Here is a 19,912-nt window from a genome sequence, read left to right as displayed (position 1 = left end):
TAGAAATATTTGTAAACAAAAGGAATAGTAGCTTAAAACAAAAACGTAAGTTATTTTTTGGCCTGCAGACAGAATAAAATTTACTTTGATTAATCTTAAAGGCACACCCTTCTGTTTTCTTGGTGAGTTTGTAAAGATTTATGAAGTTACCCAATTGTTAATGGCAAATAACAGCTGCTATTTTTACATATTCAGGGATTTTTTTTCTTTTTTGCAATCTGTGATAAATACTGGCAGAGCATTATAAAATGACAAGGGTGCTGAAAGTGCGAATGAACTGGCAAACATGAGGTCCCATTTTTATTTTAATCTTATTGAAGCTACCCTTCTGAACTATAAATACATTGGCAGATAGTTTTATTGGCTTGCTTTTGTGCTATTGTATTTGGATAGATACTTACCATTTTAATAGACAATTGTTAGCAGAAATATCATGTGTGCTGATAGAAGAATACTAATTTAACTTGTTCATTTTGTGCTGCAAAAGCGGGGCCTGCCTTGGGCCAAAGTGCTAAGTGCCAGAAATTCCTCTCATGTGCCTTCCTGCAGCTCATTCCTGGAACCCAACTCTGCCCCAATCTTGTCATGCCATTACCATCTATTTCCCTTGTGTCCTGGGAGCCCAGGATGGTGTTCCCATCATGTTCCTAGACTACAGTGTAAACGCATGTCCACTGTATGCTTTTTAGATCCACAGTCAATTGATGATAAGAATTAACTAGCTGTGATATGTTAAGGAAAAGGTCATGACATTTAGAAGGACTCCAGTTTTTTAATCTAATTCAAATAAACACTCTGTGGAGATATCAGGGAGAAGATGGTGGTATCATGGGTTGCTAAAGGAAATATTTAGAGGCAAGTAGACCAAGAGTAGTTAATTGTGTTGTGAGATATTGGTGAGCTCAGAGAAATATGATCAGGGAATTCTCTACAATAGGTAATGTTCCTTTATTTAAATGATGTTATTTTGATTAGAATGACATTAAGTGCTGATAGATAATAGGTAATGCCTAAGTTTTGATACTTGTCTTTGTACTTAGGGTAATTACCAATGGCTGACTGCTTGTAAGCCAAAAACATTTTAAAAAGAATAATACAATTATTCCTAGTTGAAATTGATGGAAAAACATTAAATTGTCAGAGTATATTCTCTACACTCAAGGTGGATTTTGTGACAAGTAAGTTCTATTATCCCAGTGTGTAATATCAATGTCATAGATCAAAAGGACACTTTATAATTCAGTGCTGTGATTCCAGAATGTCTCATGAAAACTACCAATTCTCAGCAAAATACTCTGACCTTTGTGGCTAAACACCTGGTCAATTTTAAGTAATCTAGGAAGACATTTCTTGGAATAGCCTCAAAATTGTAATAAATGAAATAATTGAAAAATATGTCTCTTTTTAAAATAATCCTTGATCATCTTTTGATGAAAAGTGCCATGAAAAAAAGAATATAAAAATTAGAAAGTCTCAAATGTATTGTAGTATCACCTTTTTTCTGAGGAAATGTGAAAACAATGTGCTTAATAAAATATGAAAATAAGCAAAAATCTCCACTAAAAATTACTTAAGTATCTAGCTAATTAAAAAAACAAACAACAAAATACCAAGCATTTTCAGAAGATTCTAGTGATAAACCAGGGTATTCAGTACATTTCAATTCTGTATAGTGACATTTACAAGGATGACAGACAAAGCAGAAATAAAACGTTATGTGTTTTCCTCAAAAAACAAACCACAGCTGGTGGGTTTAATTTTATTCCTACCAGCCGTGACAGCAGCCTTTTTAAATATTGAAAGTGTGAATTAAAGCTTCTGCAAAACAGTTGCCATATAAATTTCCTTAACCACTATCAATTATATATGAAGTATCAGAAAATTGTTCTGGCCTAGTTGGTATGGGTTTTAATACGATGGAGATAGCAAATGTTAGATGCTCTCAACTTATCGAAACCGCCCAGAGAAGGGAGTTGAGTGTGTGCATCAGCTGGTCCTCCAAACTATTAAAAAAAAATAGCCTTCAAGATTCTTCTTCCTCTCCTGTTCTCATGGATGATAATTATATATAAATTGAAATTGAACTCAGTATGGGTGAGTCTCTACAATAGTGCTGTCGGATAGAACTTTCTTTGATGATTAAAATATTCTCTGCCTGCATTGTTTAATTCAGTAGCCACTGGCCATATATGGTCACAGAACATTGAAATGTGGCAAGTACAAATGAGGAACAGGATTTTAAAACTTATTTCATTTTTATTTGCTAGACATGTGCAGCTAGTGGTGACTGTGTTGTACAGTGAAGCTTGGTAGCATGTAAGGTACTTTACTCTGTTCCAGAGAAGATAAAACCAACGAACCAACCAACACAAAAGATACTCATGTGCTAGGGAAGAGAAGATATACACATGTATGTACATAATTTTGGATAATGCAAGTCAGAACGTTGTAACTATTTAGATGTACCAGAAAAGCTAAAACAAGGTACTGGAACAAAGAGTGGGGAAACACCTAGTTTGTGACGGAGGAGAAGGGTTTGTGGAATTAGTGGACAGTTAGACAAGCTCTGGGTAGTACCTTGGCAGTTAGAGCTAATTTGCAGTGGCATTCCAGATGGAAAGAATTTTGGGAGCAAAGTCAGGACATGGAGAGGTGAAGGCATGTGATGTAGTCAGTGAGTGATAGCATTAGCTGGATGGTCAAGAAACAGCAGCCTTGACTATTGGGCCATCACATCAAGGGCCTAACCAGGGTAGGAGTTTTATTTTGTTGATGGAAGGGAATCTCGTAGGATGTAGGGAGGCCAAATAGGAAGTCGTGAAACTGCCCAGGAGACAGGTGTGAGGCTAGAATTAGAGAGGTGGCAGTGGTAAAACAATGAGGGTGGGAGGACTGGAACTTCTAGAGTGCATTCTCCTATATCAGCTTGCAGTAGTATATTTTTTTTTAAATGGGGATATAAAAGTCTATCTATGTTTTCTGCACAGGCTGTATTTTTCTCAGCATGGTACCAAGTTGTGTTTTATGGAGGTTTGTTGTCAAGTACTCAGGCCTATGCACAAACAAGTTATACAATGCCTGAGACCCTAATAGGATTTAATGCTTTAAGATCGGTTTTAAAGAGAGGGTGTTAGCATGTGGGCAATGCTTCACTATTAGATTAAACTGTTAGATAATGGGTGGATGGGAGGAATACAAAGGAAGTGCAAACTCTTTTTTGTGAGCTGAGTTTGTCTCTATAAATGGAAAAACTCGAAAGATATCTTCTCCATGAAACGGATTTCTAGTAGGCTTGATATATATATATTTTTTTGATGACTTACACTGGGATGAGAATTTTAAGAATAGTTTAAGAAGAAACTTCAAAATATAAGGGTAAGTTGTATATGTAAGGAATCACGTACCCTTCTGTATGGCAGTAACACCTTTTACACTCATGGGTGAGTGCATGAGCTTCACGCCATATACAGATTTGGCACACAGGATATATTTCAGTTTAAGATTTATAAATTTAAATGTTCCAATAAAGAAATGAAAACTCCAGCCGAAACCGGTTTGGCTCAGTGGTAGAGCGTCGGTCTGCTGACTGAAAGGTCCCGGGTTTGATTCCGGTCAAGGGCATGTACCTTGGTTGTAGGCACATCCCTGGTGGGGGGTGTGCAAGAGGCAGCTGTTCGATGTTTCTCTCTCCCCAACGTTTCTAGCTCTCTATCTCTCTCCCTTCCTCTCGGTAAAAAATCAATAAAAAAAGAAAAAAAAAAGAAAAAGAAATGAAAACTCCAATTCTTTAGTAATTATTCTAGTTAAAACAAACATATTAAAATATACATGAACACTTACTTGTACTTATAAAATTTTATCTAGCTGTTAGGGTGTTTGTTAAGAATCTGGTTGTGTAATGGAATTGCTAAACAGGATGTTAAAGCACTACCAGAAATTTTACAAATATTCAGCGTATCAGAAACCATACAGATGTTCAACTCCAAGTGTCAGCTTGCTTAAAAGTACTTTCTGATGTTGAACTGGTGCTCTTTTTCTCCCCATAAATACTTCTTATTGGCGTGCCTACATTTAAGAGAGGTTTCAAAATAGTAAGAACTTACCCTTAAATATGCTCATACACTTTTAAAGTTATGCTCCCAATTTAATATCACACATGTTTTTCATATGATTAGAAAAGTGAATTTTTCATATGCCCTGGATACAATGTTAGAGGCAGAAAAACTTTGTTTTTGCCAGCTGTTTGTTTAAACACCATTAAATCACAATTCACATTGCTTCTCTAAATGTCTTAAATTTTTGCTTCACATATTCCTTGGCTTATAAATGTTAGGGTGAGTTTTTAACACAACCAAACTCGGCATACTTATAACGATTACAGGGGTTTTGAGTGTGTGTCTCATACTCTAAGAACAATTATATGGTTTTTATTCCTAATTAATTTTTGTTTGCAATATTTACAAAAGACTTCATTTTTTTAGCTCTTGCTTTTTTTGTAGCTCTTGCTTTGAGTTAAATGTAATCTTTAATTAAACTTAATATATTTGTTAGTTTGTATTAATGTAATGAATAACATCTTTTTCTTTCTCTGGTGAGAGACTTGCACATGCATGCTACTTTTTCTAGTTGCTCTCTGTTTTTTGCCAGCTTTAATCTTAAATCTAAAAAAAAAAGTCTCTTAGTCTTTCCTTCAGTAATTTAATTCTGCCACAAGAGATTAAATATGCCTTATTTATATTAGCATATAAATTAATAATGATTCAAACAATTATTTACCGTATAATAGAAAAAAAGGCATTGAATGAATTTACAAATCCAATTGGCCATTGCTGGTAACTCAGAACTGATAGCTATATTTCTAAAGTTATTTCTTTCATGTGCATAAGGTAAATTTAAATCTCTCTTGGAATATAAGGAATATAAAGGATGGTGAATATTTGCTAAAAAAAAAGCAGACAATCTGAAAGGATTAAAATGCTTTAATCAGACAGAAAAAAAAAAAGGCTTTGGCCACTTGATTAGGGCTGATTTCCACCATCTGCTTATACTTACTGAGGATCTAGCCCTGACTGAACACTAATTTGTGCACTTCCTAGAAATTGAAATCTCTCAGCAAGCAAATTAACAAGAGCAGGGATTCAGCAATAATGGAGCTCCTCGGCTTTTGTTTCCCTCTGACAGATGGACAGGGTGTGCTCAAATTGAATTCAGCTTTAATTGCATTGTGCCATTTAAAATTTTATCTGCTCCACAGATTTTGTTTACAGGTTTCAGGATTCCAAACCTTTGGAAGTTTTTTTTTTTCTTCTTCTATCTTCAGTACTGAGCAAGATAAAGAACATTGTAATTCTGTGTGACTGAGTGGTGTTCAATGCAACTCCTTGCCCTGAAGGGTAGCGCATTAGGAAAAGGAATTATGTTTTTGAAAGTCTGGGGCAAATGAGAAACAATACAAACTTTGCATATTTTCAAATATTGACAGCTCATAAATAAAAGTAATCCAAAGTACTCTTCTGTATTTCATATCTGCATAAGAAAGCAATTTGCCTTGCTTCAATTAAAGTATTCCAAACTTTGCCTGCTATCGGTCTATCACTTGGAACTGGGCACTCCTGAATTCTAGAGATAAACTTTTTTTTTCTTTTTTCTTTTTTTTATAAATGAATCACGATATTTTAAAATTACTTTTAGTTTCTGCTTGATTGACAGTCTTCAGATAGAACTGACTTATATGAACTGTTCTTTTGAGCAGAGGTATGAAATACTAAATCATTTAGGCATGTCCTAAACATCCCCGTGAATCTAACGCTGAAGATGCATTTGTTACAAAATTGCTTGTCAATCTACAAGCATTTCCTCATAAATCTGTGGCTTAGTAGGTACTAAACTCTGACACTTCTGGTGGCAAACAGAGATCCTGAAAGCTTGACTACACCATCATAAGGTTTGATTTGCACCCTACTTATGTGAAGATTGAAGACTTTCAGCTATTGAGCACCTTGCCAGGAATGACTGAATTTGCTTTACATGAGGCAGATAGCTGAGAAGGAGGAAACTGGAGGAGGGAGGGCTGCGTGGGAAAGGAGGGGCAGGGCTCTCCGAAGACGAGACAATGCTCCTGTGCGCCTCTCTGAAAGTGACAGGCATAGAAAGAGCACCGAGAAACTTCTGAACAGACTTTCAAACTCGCAGTTCTTACAGACGCAGTTTCCATTTTCTATATTCAGTTAATACCTGGTCCCTCCCTTCCACCGGAGGGGGATTTGGAAAAGGCCTGTAAGAAATCTGCAATGTCTCCTTTGATGTGGCAAAGTGTATATTTGTATATCATACATGGCTCTCCTTATGAAAGGGGCTTCTTAAGTTAGTAATAATTAAAGTGATCTAAGAAGCCCTAGCCGGTTTGGCTCAGTGGATAGAGCGTCCATCTGCGGACTGGAAGGTCTCAGGTTCGATTCCGGTCAAGGGCATGTACCTTGGTTGTGGGCACATCCCCAGTAGGGGGTGTGCAGGAGGCAGCTGATCGATGTTTCTAACTCTATCCATCTCACTTCCTCTCTGTAAAAAAAAAAACACACCAATAAAGTGATTTAAGAGTACTTCAAATTAGCTACTAAATTCTCCTAAAATGGGCTTCAGAATGAAAGTAGGAGGAGTCGGCAGGGGTTGCATAGGCTTGGGGGACACGGGTCGCTGCGGTCCTAGCTCTCCAACACGCTGGTTCTAGGTCGAGGAGGGTGTAGGCTCAGCGTCTCTCCCAGCCACTGGCTGCCATGGGCTTAGTTGAAGTGGCCGATGCACACAAACTTCGCACCTTCTGGGAGAAGCAGCCGGCCACAGAAGCTGCTGCCGACGCTCTGTGTGAAGAACAGCAGGGTTATGTGGTTGGGATCAGTGGTGGTTTCCCCAGGAAGAGGGTATCTGGGCCCATGGCCGAGTCCACCTGCTGCTGGGCTCGGGGTTGCATTGTGGATGCCAACCTCAGTGTTCTCAACTTGGTCCTTGTAGAAGAGGAGGGAGGAAGATATTCCTTGTCTCCCTGATCCCACAGTGCCTCGTCCCTCGGGGCCCCAAAGAGCCAGCAGAATCCACAAACCCTTCCATCTCTCTAAAGGAGAGGATGCCCGCAAAGACTTTGTGAGAAAGCCTCTCAGCAATGAAGGTGAGCCACCTAGGACGACAGCAACCAGGATTCAGCGTCTTGTTACTCCACGTGTCCAGCACACACGCAGGTGTATCGCTCTGAAGAAACAATGCACTAAGAAGAACAAGGAAGAGGTCGCTGAATATGCTCAACTTCTGGCTAAGAGAATGAAAGAGGCCAAAGGAAAACGCAGGAACAGATGGTGAAGAGACACAGACTGTCCTCTCTGAGAACTTCTACCTGAGTCTGAGTCCAGTCAAAAACGAGATTTTTGTAACAAATAAAGAGAGCAGAAAATTTTTTAAAAATCTACTAAAGTGCCATATTTTGGATAATGCAATTTCATTTTAGAAGACAGGTTTCCCTGTTATCAAAATGGATCATTTTAATGTTTCTCAGAGGTCTCAGCTCACGAGGATTCCAAATCCTGGTGAAGTAATCCAGTGTAGGCATTGCTGAGAACATCCAAGTTTCATAAAGTTTTTCAAATCTTTCCTGGTAATTCTTTACTTGCTGTGTCTAGTTAATAGACAGGAGAAAAGGTGTTCTATTGTAAAAGAGCAAATGTAATCGTTACTAAATAGAAAAGTAAAAAATACAGAAGTTAGCATTCTGAAGTTTTTACCTGCCAGTGTTTTTTGAACAGGGCTTCCCCACTGCAACCAATGGAGAGAGAGAGCTGAACTACACAATATACTTGCTTCCTCTGGTTATGCCACACTAGCCTTTTGAGCTTTCTATTCCCCTTTGCTTCCTTGTTGCCCTTGTAAGCATCTGAGCTGAATTTTAGTTGCTCTCTCAGATATTTTTCATAGAAAAGATTATAATCAAAGTTCCATGTGATAGCTACATGGAACCTTAGAGGTAGTATAGTCTAAGTTATTCATCTTACAGCTGAGGAAGCTACAACTCAGAAAGTTAAAGCAACTCGCTCAAGCTACCCTTTAAGCTACTGGTAAGGCTAGAATTAAGATCCAGCTCTCATGAATCCCTTATCCGTGACATTTGTAGAAGCACCAGAGCTCATGGCTTCAACTCCCCACCCTTAAAAACTGTCCTTTAGTTAGTGTACCATTCACCAAAAATATAAATAGAAACATCTTCATAAAATGAACACTAATAAAAATGAATAGAATATATACACATGCATGATTAAGATTTTTCTACTGGAAAATGCAGAAATGATGATTTCCTATCACCAATACTCATAGTACTTAGAGCATTTACAACTCATATATATTCTACAATATATTCTGTATTCTGTACCTAGTGTATAAGCAGTATGTGCAGATGCGTAAGCTTCAAATTTTGGCAGTCTTCAAAACCACATGGCCAGATTTGAGCCACTTTTTCTTAATTGGGGATTCCATCATAGAGGTGCCAATTAGGGTGCCGAATGAACCTCATGTTCTCTTCTTGCCACACGGTGGTTGAAAGCCGGTATGTGATATCTGTCTGGAGTTTATAGTCCTGGTACAATAATGTCATTGCCCCATGTGGCAAATGGCGTAAGCTATTGTAAAACTGTTTGTCTATGTGATTAAGACATTGCTGCAGTGTGCAGCACCAGCCAATTACTTTTTTAATTTAATTATAGCAGAAAAAGGAATAGCATAATAGAAATTCTTGTCATAGGGAATATGTAAAATGTAAATTGAAGAGCCATGAAAATTTCATGCATTGGCAGCCTGATTTGTTTTTATTTTCAACTTGTTATGAAGACTGCGTTTATTCAATGCCATAAAATAAGACATAGCAGCATTTAGTAATTACTTAGTTTTACATCAAAATAATTATATACAGTATGCACTTGTGATCCCCTCCGCGATGTATGAATGTAAAAATAAACACTTCAGGGCCTGTATCCCTTTTTACTTTTAGACAGTGTAAATAAAGCTGAATCTTCAACTTTCAAATTAAAACTGATAACCTTGGGCATTCAAGGCTTTTATAAAGGAAGGGGGGAAACTTTAGCTTGCCTCAAAACAGGTTGTGTCTCTGGAATGCTTCTGGGACTAAAGAGATCAATTAAGTGTGTATAAACAAACAGTTGGAAAAAAGCTACTAAAACAACAGAGGAGAGAGCTCTCTATTGGGCTCCAGGGGCCTGGGGGAGCGAAGTTTCATTAACTGGATCTGAAGTCCTATGGCCTTCTATAAACAGGCATTAATTAAAGAATGTAAAAAATAAAGTTTCAGACCTTGCAATATGTTAATGATCATATGATTCAGGGCCCGGGAAGGAGAAGAGCAGCAGAGGTCATAAAATAAGCATGAAGCATTTAATATGAGTGCTTGGCAGGGATTTCTGCAAATTAGTTGGTTATTTGCTGGTCCAAAGCAAATTAAGGTGATTTTGCTTCACTTGCTAATTTTTTATGTGCATGCTTGGCAAAATGTTTTTCACAAATGGATGAAGGTTATTGTTAATGGCATAATGAGAAATATTAACATATTTAAATAAACCCCCAAAATCTGACACTCAACACAAGCATGCAGTTTTTATTTAAAACAGACATTGCAATTTTATTAGGTTCTGAAGATGATTTTAGATGAGGTTATGAAAAATACCCAAGTCATGATGTTTGGCATCATGAATGCACCTTAAGAACTTTTTCATAAGTTAGCCTATATGTTTTTGAATAAAAGTTATGGGCAATGGATGAATATATAGCAGCATGTTTTTCAAATCAACTTTTGTAATTTATTTGCTTGATAAAGGAGAGGTGAAAAATAAAGCAGATAAAAGTTTACCTCTAGAATACATACTAAATTTTCTGGTTTTCAGAAAAGTGACATGTGGAATTCTGGCTTTAGTGATATGTGGTTTGCTTCCTTTCTTTTCCTACCTCTGTACACCTATTTTTATTTTGGTGGGGATAAATTATTCTGTGCTTATGTATTCTGATTTGGTTCTCCTTAAAGTTTCCACTTTATCTGAGCTCTCAAAGTATAGTTTAAAAAATTGGAGCAACTTCTCTAAGAAACTCTTTTGAAATTATAGTCAAACTGCTCTGTCACTTTAATTACCATGAAGTTGCACAGAAGTACCGAATTTGGCAACAGATCCTTATATAGAAGGTGGTGCTGGACTTGGATGCTACTATTGACATTGTTCTGTTACAGCAATTTTAGATGGACAAATTGCAGTTGAGAAAATTTCATGACTCGGTAAAATGAGCAATGATGACATCTGTGGATGCGGGTCTGTTCATATCTTTGCAGAGCCTTTAGGGAAATAAATATCTCGGAACATTCGGTGAAGTGAAGCTCACTCAATAAATCAACCTGACACAATAACACTTCTGGCACATGAGCCCTACTTCTCCCCAGCAACACCTACCCCTCTGTGTTCCTGTGCTACCAAATGGTGTCTCCCCATAGGCCTCTAAATCAAATCATAGCAAACAAATACAGTGAGAATTTATTGGGAATTGGTTTTGTTCGGCAAAAACATTCCTTATTAGGTGAGCTGAAATGATAATAAATTTTGACCCTTTAAGGACTGAGCCAGTTCAGGCTACGTGCTAGTTGGTAGAAGCCATCTACAATTATCTGAAGAATATCATCTTCCCTTGAGGTGTTTTAAGTTTTGTTAGGATTAAATTTCTAACTTTAAGCTTAATTTTTTTTTCTTCCCATGGCATTTATCCCCTCAGAGTACACATTTTTCTTTTCTAAATCCTCCAGGGTAAAATCAGGACATTTGTTAGTAATATTTCAAGTTAAAAGCTAAAGTGTGTGTGTGTGTGTGTGTGTGTGTGTGTGTGTGTGTCTTAAAGCATCCCTGATATAAGATAAGTATAGGGTCATTCAATCATGATAATATATAACTGAAGATTTCTACCATAATCAGTAGAAATATTATATCTGAAGTAAGAAAGTGAGAAAAATTTGTTCATTTTTTTTCTAGAAGGACAATAATGAGTACCGTATTTTTCGGACCATAAGACGCACTTTTTTCCCCCAGAAGTGGGGGGAAAAAGTCCCTGCGTCTTATGGTCCAAATATAGCCTACACATATACTTTAAAAAAAAAGTTTTTTTACTTGCCCGGCTCTGTGTGGTCTCTGTGTGCTTGCCCGGCTCTAAAATGGTTCTAAATGCTGCTGTTTACTTTACAGGGTTGATTACATGTGTTTATGACTGTGATGTTGGGTTTTAATGCACATAAAATATTTTAGGACACTATTTGTTTCAGAATCTTTTTTTCTTCATTTCCCTTCTCTAAAAACTGGTGTGTCTTATGGTCCGGAGCGTCTTATGGTCCGAAAAATACGGTAATTTTAATTTTAAATGTTCTAGAAATAACTGTTAACAAAGAGAAGCAATAGGAGAAACCAACTTTCTGTCTATAATTACCCTTGGATACACTTGGGGAAATAAAGCATTTTCCACAAGGCAAAATTTAATGGTAAATTTTCTAATTGAATATGTTTATATGAACTGTCCAGCTTACAATTTAGTACAGTATTTTACTTGTTTTTTTTTTATACAAAGTATGTGCTGTGTCTTTGTGAATTTCTTCTTTATGTGATTTCCTAATTAATTATAGTTCTTATAATTAGTTTGAAATATAGTATTTCCTGTGTGTTTTGTGTCTTTCCCTGCTAAGTGAGTCCCGTTTATAATAAGTGTGCCTTGGGAGGTGTTGTAAGTCTTTCTGGAAGGAATGTTTGCAACCTTAAATCATTAAACTGAAACATTATGGTATTTCTAGTGAGAATTACTGATACTGAAAATTTGGTAATAGTTCAAAAGCTTTGTCATGAGTCAGATTCGTACAAGGGATATAGTATAATATACCACGTTAAAAAGGAAAATAAAAAGTAAATAAGAAGTTCACAAGAGTCATGGAGAGTTTTACCTGGTTATAATTTTGATCTGTAAGGAAAAGTTTTGTGAAGATGAGCTTAAGTTAATATTCTTTAATTTTTTTTAACAATATTCTGGTACAAAAAGACATGTCATGTTATTTGAACTCTTTTTGCATGAAGAAAGTAACAATACCCTAAAAACTGAAGCAGTTTTGAAGTCAGTTACAAAATTAGAAAAGGTTGATGATTAGAAAATCTGAAAGCTAAATGGAGCTTTCTTTTTCTTGTCTAATAATACAAGTCATTCCAGAAGAAGAGTTGCTAACTCCTGTCTTAAAACTTCTGGAAAATACAAAAGTCTACAATATTACTTGGCATGTTCTTGTCTCAGATATCTTTCTTAAGAAATAGTGTCTTAATGTTTAGCCTAATTTCTTCTTGCTATAAATTATTCATTCTAATAAATGGACACTAAGAAGCATCTATTACATGCTAATCATTCTGCAAAGCTATATACATGCATTTTTTGTTATTGATTTGAGAGAGAGAGAGAGAGAGAGAGAGAGAGAGAGAGAGAGAGAGAGATGTTGATTTGTTGTTCCACTTATTTATGCATTCATTGATTGCTTCTTGTATGTGCCCTGATCAGAGATAGAAACCCTGGTGAATCGAGATGAAGTTCTAACCAACTGAGCCACTCAGCCAGGGCCATGCATTTTTAAATTTAATCTAACAGTCTTGTAGGACAGATATTATAGTCTCCATATTAGAGCTGCAAAATTGAAGTTTGGAAAGGCCAAATGACTTGAACAGGATGATATAAATCATGGAAGTCTGGAAATAAATATTTGGCTGATTGCAAAATCTGATTTTTTTTTCCTTCAGCTTATTGTCGTAGGTCAGGCATTATGTTCAGTCCACATAAGAGGTGAAATACCATTTCTTTAATCCATTTGGAGGAATCTGACTCTGAATAAATGATTTCAGTGTAATGTAAGGTTGCTGTGGGATCATGAACAAAGAGTTATTACCAGCTCTGCCTTGGAGAGATGGAAGGCCTTACAGAGGATCTGGGAGGTGAACTAGACCACAGTATGAAAGTGAAAGGCAAAAAAAAAAGAGCCAGGAGAGAAGGAAATAAACATGGTACGATGTGGGAATATTAAGAAACTTGGTAAAAGAATTGTAGGATTTAGGAAAAGCATTAAGAAATGAAGCTGTTGAGCTGGGCAATGTGAATTTACTTCTATCTCTACAGCATTCTTTAAGCACTTGAGGTCCAATTAGTGTCATGTCTTTAGCTTGAAAGACCTCATTCCTTTATGTTCTGATCATTTTTCTTGGTAAATAGAGACGCCAATCTAGCTAGACATGTGCTTCTAAATAAGAAATGGGCTTTTCTGGGAAGAATGATATTATCTCTTTTTCATATTCTTTATTTATATTACTAAGTAAAACAAAAACATTAATTAACTAGGAATTCAAAGAATGATTTTTTGATTCAATGAAATTTCCTTTAACTATTTATAGCTATGTTTTTAAAACAGTATATTCTAAACATGTTATTTGCTTGCAAGGTTTGTGACCTGATTAGGATTACCTGGGCCAAAACAAACAAACAAACAAACAAACAAACAAAAAAAAAAAAACTTTGAATCTTACCAAAATGAGGTTCCCCATTAAGGGGAATTATGTATTTTGTTTTCTGTTTTTATTTTTCAGTTAAAATGTTGGGAAACTAGGATTTCTGTACTTGAATGACCATTGAAGAGTTTGAAAATTAGCATCAGGGATTCTGCCTATATTTACCCTTTAAAAGTGCTTGTTCATTTAAAGGGGATTGATAGTTAAGTGATCATATGCAACACAACAGAACAATTTGATACAGGGATGCCATGTCAAGTTGCCATTCTTTTAAAAAAATAAATTTTCATTGATTTTTAGAGAGAAAGGAAGAGATAGAGATAGAGAGAGGGAGAAAAGGAGAGAGAGAAACAGAGAGAGAAAGAGAGAGAGAGAGAGAGAGAGAGAGAGAGAGAGAGAGAGAGAGAGAGAGAGAGAGAGAGATCAGTGCCAAAGAGAAGCAGCAAATCAGCTGCCTCCTGCATGCCCCCTACCAGGAATCCAAACAACAACCATTTGGTGCACAGGATGATGCTCAAGCAACTGAGCCACACTAGCCAGGGCCAAGTTGCTATTCTTGTCAATCCTGGCCCTTGTAAGACTCTCTTTTATACAATTATGTATAAGCATACACTTGACAAAGTGGTATAGGAACAGTGAGTTTGAAAGCATAGAGGAATCCAGGCCACTGAAACATCTGGTTGTCCAGGCCATCTCATTAAATGTCTGCTTTCTCACTCTGAGGATGAAGGATGGTGAGCATGGGTTTGGGCTGGCTGGGCTCATGTCCTGCCTTTGCCACTGATTAGCTCCGGGATGTAGGGGAAGTTACTTAACTTCTCTAACCTTTTGTTTCTTTATCTGTTAAAAAGAATAAAAAAGATGGGAGTATTTCAATCTATCTCACAAATTATGGCAAAGTCAAAGTTATTGTATGTAAAATGTTTAGCAAAATGCCTGCCTCTTAATAAGGTATCAATTATATATTTTAAATTATTATTAATGGGCCGAAACCGGTTTACCTCAGTGGATAGAGCATCAGCCTGTGGACTGAAAAGTCCCGGGTTTGATTCCGGTCAAGGGCATGTAGAGGGTGTGCAAGAGGCAGCTGATCAATGATTCTCATTGATGTCTCTAACTCTCTATCCCTCTCCTTTCCTCTTTAAAAAAAATCAATAAAATATATATTTAAAAATTTTATTATTAATGGAAACGAAGGGGTTTTAAGCCCCAGAAGAATGATCTGGGTTCCAGTTTCACCTCTCCTATTCATTAGTTGTGTGGACTTGGTTTTACCTTGGTCAAGTTACTGAAACTTTCTGAGTCTTAGTTTTCTCACTTGGAAAAAAAAAAAAATCTCTTGGGAAAAAGTAAATAAAATAGATGGTAGGTGGTTAAATTCTTTCCTTTTGCCTTTTAGTCAAGAGCAAGGAATCCGGATGAGCAAGGGATTTGGATGGAGAAAGGTTGAGATGGGAAAGCCTTTCTCTCTCAGTGTCTTTGGACTCAAAGTTAATTCAGATTCTCTCTCCACTTTGAAAGGCTCTGAAGAGTCTTCTGTCACTTTTTTTTTTTTTTTTTTTTAGTGAGTCTTAGAGATTTCGTTGGCCAGCTTTTTAATGAGAGTAATAGAAGTTCAGTTTTTCAGTAAACAATGTTCTAATGTCATCCTTCCAAAAAAGTAAAATTAATAGTAACTAAGGATTCTAGGCATTTAAGTAAAATTGTTAAGTTGTTTTACTCTTTATTCTATTTTCTGCTTAATTGTAACACTAATTGAAAATTGTAACACTATTTACCCATGTTTACTTAAGACCTTCACCATTTCAGTTAAACTTTACAGAAATACATTTTTCTTAATATGTTTTTATGTCTCTTTAATGGAAGGTGACTACCTCGAGACTAAAAGATGTTCCAACAGAGAAGCTGTTAGAATAACATTCTAAGGGACATAACATTTTGTAACTTTCAGAGTATTTCATCATGTTCTGCTTGCATCTCCCTTTTATTCTGTTCTCCCTTTTTTTATGAAGTCAGGTGCAATTAATACAAGTTCTTATAGTTCTAGTTGCCTGATATTATATTTCTTTTCCAGTTGAACATGATATTTAACACTGCAAGCTAAGAGCTTAATGTCTCAAAAATAATATGAGGGCTAGATATAGTAAAATAATGGTCACCCACCAATAAGATTATATATCCTTTGAGGTGGCATGCTCATATTTTTTCATTTAAGAGAGGGTATCATTGAGCATAAGATGACTATTAGTTGAAACATATAAACATATGACTAGGTTGAATTCTCAACCTGACTTATCAAGTAAAAAATTTTACAAGGTGGTTTTATAATATTATTTTATTAATATGCATTTTATATAAAACTAGAGGCCTAATGTATGAAATTCGTGCAAGTGTAGGCCTTCCTTTCCCCAGGTGCCAGCATAGGCTTCCTTCCAGCACCCAGGACCCAGGTTTCCCTCTAGCCACTGGCAGACACCCGGGACCCAGGCTTCCCTCACAGCCCCAGCTTTGTCTGGAAGGATGGCCAGTCTAATTAGCATATTATGCTTTTATTATTATTGATATTTTCAGAATGTATTAATCAATATCAAACTAAAAGTATCCTTCATCTTTAAAGAAATACTAGTAGAAAATAATCACCATCTTCAGTCATCCATCTGTATTTTTATTTTTATTTTTGGTTATTGCCTACATTCCAGGTATGTATATGTCTTTACCAAACATTTGTTTTAGAAGCTATGTTTATTTTATTTTATTTTAAATATATTTCATTGATTTTTTACAGAGAGGAAGGGAGAGGGATAGAGAGTTAGAAACATTAATGAGAGAGAAACATCAATCAGCTGCCTCCTGCACACCTCTCCCTGGGGATGTGCCCACAACCCAGGTACATGCCCTTAACCAGAATCAAACCTAGGACCTTTCAGGCCGCAGGTCGACTGAGCCAAACTGGTTAGGGCCTATGTTTCTTTTAGATCAACAATAATCTTTGTTCTGCTGTATATTTAACTATTTCTATCTTCCTCGAGTTTTGGAAACAGGAACTGAACATACTATGTCACATAATCAAGGAAATTTACTGGGCATAGAATTTATAGTAAATTGCATCGTGCTGAGTTATATATGAAATGTGAAGAGCTATTAAGGTAGTTCCAATAGTATAATCTGGTAAGGCAGCAAGATCTATAGCATAAGAAGCTAAGTAGAAAAATAATTGAAAAGAGTTATAAAAAACGGACACAATCCCATGCCGAGAGAGTGATACAGTTGAAGAGTATTACTGGATGGAGGAGAGGGCAAGCTGTCCATGGGCTGAGGTGGTTTTGGAAGAAGATGCTAGCTAGAGTGAGACTCTATAATCCTGACCTACACTTGGTTGCTGGATATGTGAAATAAGCACAGGGTCCTGGAGCGCTCTGCTTCTCTGTGTACTTCCGTGTTGGTTGGGCAGTGCTTGTTTGAATGAAATGGTATTGCTCACCAAAATGTTAATAAACCAATTTAATTTGAATTCATTTGGAAAGCTATGACTTTACAGAATAGTTCCACATTGTTATTGTGTAATAAATTATCAATAAAATAGTGGTTCAGCATTAGCATTGGAAGATAACACCCACTCATCTAATGTAAATCATTGTTAGATGTCCAAAATAGCAAATGGGTTAAATTAAGACAGCTTGATATAAAAGCGAATGCACATGGCATACTTTTATGTATAAGCATTGAGTGTCTGCCCTGAAGAATAATCTAAATCAGACTACAGGATGATCACTATAATTTGCTCCAGAATTTTTGGCCCATTATATATTAACACACATATATGGTAATTTGGGATGATCTGGAACTCATTGTCATGCAAGGCTTCAGTCAATTATTTGGTTATTTTTAGGCAAAATAATGACTCATTTGAAAACCTAATAATATGAATTTTATTTGGCAGATTCTATGTTCATATGCTGTTGATGCGGATCATTTAGCCTATACTTCAGAGGCCCTGTGAACTGTTTTGTAAATTTAGAGATAGTTGCTTTGATCTGGCCATAGAATAAAACAGGAACACCTAACTAAATAGCAACTAAACATAGCCTTTCATCTTTCCTTCAAAGCAAGAAATAAAAATAACCATTGCAAAGCAATGCTCTTTTTGTCTCTTAGATTTTGACTATCCTGATCACCTGAAAATTAATGATACTAGTTTCTCTTGCAAAGTCAATACTTTTAGAACTTCCATTAAAAGGTACTGAATTGAATGAAATAAATTATTCAGTCACACTTTTTGATAACTTTCATTGTAATCCTTTTATTCTCATAGTCTTTAACTCTTAAACTTTTGCTTTTAGCTTTAGATATCACACGATAAAGAAAAAAAGTCTTCCCTAAATAGGGCATCCTAATCACCAAATTTTATTAAACCATCATGTCCATGCATTATGGTAAACGTCAGAGTAAACCAGTAAATCAAGTCAGCAAAAGACTTATCTTGATTCCTCCACTTTTATTTAAGCTTCAAAATCATAATTTTGGTCCAAAAGAGGCATTTTAGAATTGATCCCACTGGTTTTAGTGGGATATTTAGAGTAACTTCAGTTAAAAAAGCTCATGCTTTAAGCAAATCCATGCACTGAAATCACTGAAATGTATATATAAGTTCAACGAGAGCATTCATTTGTTTTTCTTTTGCAGTGTAAGAAAAAAAAATGTCTCTTTCAAATCCTATTTGTCCCTTATCTCTGTTTGTTCAGTTGTTTTTAATATCACATAGTGAAAGAATTTCAATAGCAGTTTCACCATGAAGTCATTTGTTATCCTTCAGCAGGCTTTTGCCTACTGAATTGTAAAGCAGTTCTGACTATTTGCATCCTCCAGACGGAGTGGCATATAAACACTCCCAGATATTTCTGGTACATAGGAAAAAATATCTTATTTGTCCTTTCTGTGAATAAATAAGAGAATGTCAAATTTTATAGACTAATAAATTTGTATGCTGGCAGTGACATTGAATCTCTTATGCTCTACAATGTCACAGACCCTGAGAATTTTTTTTTTTTGTTTCAAATGAATACTAAGTCAAATAGAAGCTCAATAAAAAAGACAGAGTTTGATTGCATTGTTTATATTTGCTCCATATTCTAATTCAGTTGCAATTTGCCATGAGGAAATGCAATTTGCATGTTTCCCAGGTTTATTGCACACCAATCACTCACATATACATGTCAGAGAGAACTCAACGAATGGGTTAAAATGCCCTTTAGCATCAGTTTGCCATAGTTTTTACCCTCCCCCAATTTAATATTAATTTTTATAACATATTCTTAGAGTTGTGGGAACATAGGATAGGAAAAGGCATCATAAATATTATAATTTTTACATATAAAACTTTTGATATGGCCGAAACCGGTTTGGCTCAGTGGTAGAGCGTCGTCTGTGGACTGAAAGGTCCCAGGTTCGATTCCTGTCAAGGGCATGTACATTGGTTGCGGGCACATCGCCAGTAGGGGGTGTGCAAGAGGCAGCTGGTTGATGTTTCTCTCTCATTGACGTTTCTAGCTCTCTCTCTCTCCCCTCTTCTCTGTAAAAAAATCAATAAAATATATTTAAAAAAAAACAACAACAAAAAACTTTTGATATGAATATAAATGTTGACTTATGCACACAAGTAATGATGACTCAGAAATAGTACTCTACATGGGATACATCAAATTGTATGAGTTCAAGCAAACCTTTATGCACTTTTCCAATTTAGGATTAAATTTGTTTCTTATTCCGGTATTTAAATTGATATGCCTAATGTCAGGTACCTAATCTTCATATTCAGTTAAATATCAAACCCCTGCAGTATCAGCAGTGATTGACAATTTCATACTTGCAACTTGCCAGTTTTGTATTACACCTTTTAGCTTTTTTCTAAATTTAATGCATTGTGCTCAAAACAGAATAACATCTTATATTTTACAAAGTAAACAAGATTAAGTAATTTTACATATAAATATATAATATGAAACAGTGAAAATCTAACTTTCTGACTTTACCCATGTGACAAATAGGAGTCCTATGAACTGAATATAGCCTGATTATTTTTTCACTCATTTCTGAAGAAAGATTTCAATAAGTAATACATAACATTTTTTTCTTTTATTGGTGCAATTAAAATAGAACTAGTATGGTGTTTGTCAAGATTAATCAGATTTCTGGAGAAATACATTTCCCTAAATGAGTTTTAGTTGAATTAAAGTAAATCTGATATATAAACATTGAAAATCAATGTTAATAATACTTAAGAATGGATCTATATAATGGTTTGGAAATAC

At 35.8% G+C, this 19,912-nt stretch overlaps 1 protein-coding gene and 1 pseudogene across 1 annotated transcript in view; both read left to right on the top strand.

Moving 5' to 3' along the window:
- Positions 1-7,428, top strand: part of LOC123653055 — a 62,311-nt pseudogene extending 54,883 nt beyond the window's left edge.
- Positions 1-19,912, top strand: part of DACH1 (dachshund family transcription factor 1) — a 425,048-nt gene that overhangs the window by 57,386 nt on the left and 347,750 nt on the right. The window lies entirely within an intron of this gene.

This window comes from Pipistrellus kuhlii, unplaced genomic scaffold (assembly GCF_014108245.1).
Source record: "Pipistrellus kuhlii isolate mPipKuh1 unplaced genomic scaffold, mPipKuh1.p scaffold_m20_p_3, whole genome shotgun sequence".
Classification (NCBI taxonomy): Eukaryota; Metazoa; Chordata; class Mammalia; order Chiroptera; family Vespertilionidae; genus Pipistrellus; species Pipistrellus kuhlii.
Note: the sequence above shows the minus strand (reverse complement) of the source record. Positions and strands in the feature narration are given on the sequence as shown.